This window comes from Phoenix dactylifera, chromosome 10 (assembly GCF_051530095.1).
Source record: "Phoenix dactylifera cultivar Ajwa chromosome 10, Ajwa_hap1_PhDact_Kaust_v1.1, whole genome shotgun sequence".
NCBI lineage: Eukaryota > Viridiplantae > Streptophyta > Magnoliopsida > Arecales > Arecaceae > Phoenix > Phoenix dactylifera.
This window is the reverse complement of record NC_143199.1, coordinates 4621623-4622500: the sequence shown is the minus strand read 5'-3', so window position 1 is coordinate 4622500 and position 878 is coordinate 4621623.

The window sequence follows — 878 nt, the reverse complement described above, 5'->3', positions numbered from 1 at the left end:
ACGGACTTGTGCGGAGTGGAGCGGAAGTCCCGCCGCGGCAGCAGCCGCCCCCCCTCCCTACCACCCCGGCGGGGCATCCGCCCAAAGCCCACCCCAAGCGTTCCAAAGTACCGAGGAGCGTTGCAAACGGGAACGGCCCGGACACGCGTCCCGGTCGCACGGGATGCGCGTCCCGGTCGCACGGGTCGCGCGTCCCGGGAGGACAGACCGAGCAAGCCGAGGTGCCGCTCACGGCCGCCGCGAGGGACGTACGGCGCCGGCGCCCGCGCCCCGTGGCACGGCCTAGAGCGTGCCCCCCTGCCACCCCATCGGGGCATCGGCGCAAAGCCCACCGCGGGGTAGATAACCGAAGGCAACGAGGGACGGTGGATGCACATATCCGAGCAGTGGCGATAGGGCCGGAGGGAGCACCGACAGGGCCGTGAGATTTTAAAGTACCGAGGGAATTTGCAAACCGGGCCCGCCCCTCCCCCCGTCCATCGCACGCCGATCGGGGGTCCGGCGCCCCGCGGGGGGCTGCCGGCATGCGCTCCCGGTGCAGGCATCGACGAGCCGCCCGCGACCTCCACTCGGGTCCGAGCCCCCAAGCGCGGATGCCGAAACGCGCCGGCCGCGGCAGCCCCACCCCTGCCACCCCATCGGGGCATCGGCGCAAGGCCCACCCTGGGGTAGATAACCGAAGGCAACGAGGGACGGTGGATGCACATATCCGAGCAATAGCGATAGGGCCGGAGCGAAGACCGAGGGGGTCGGGGGGTTTTAATGTTCCGAGGGAAGTTGGAAACGGGGCCCGCCCGGACGCCCGTCCCTCGCACGCCGATCGGGGGTCCCGCACCCCGCGGGGGGCTGCCGGCATGCGCCCCTAGTACAAGCATCGA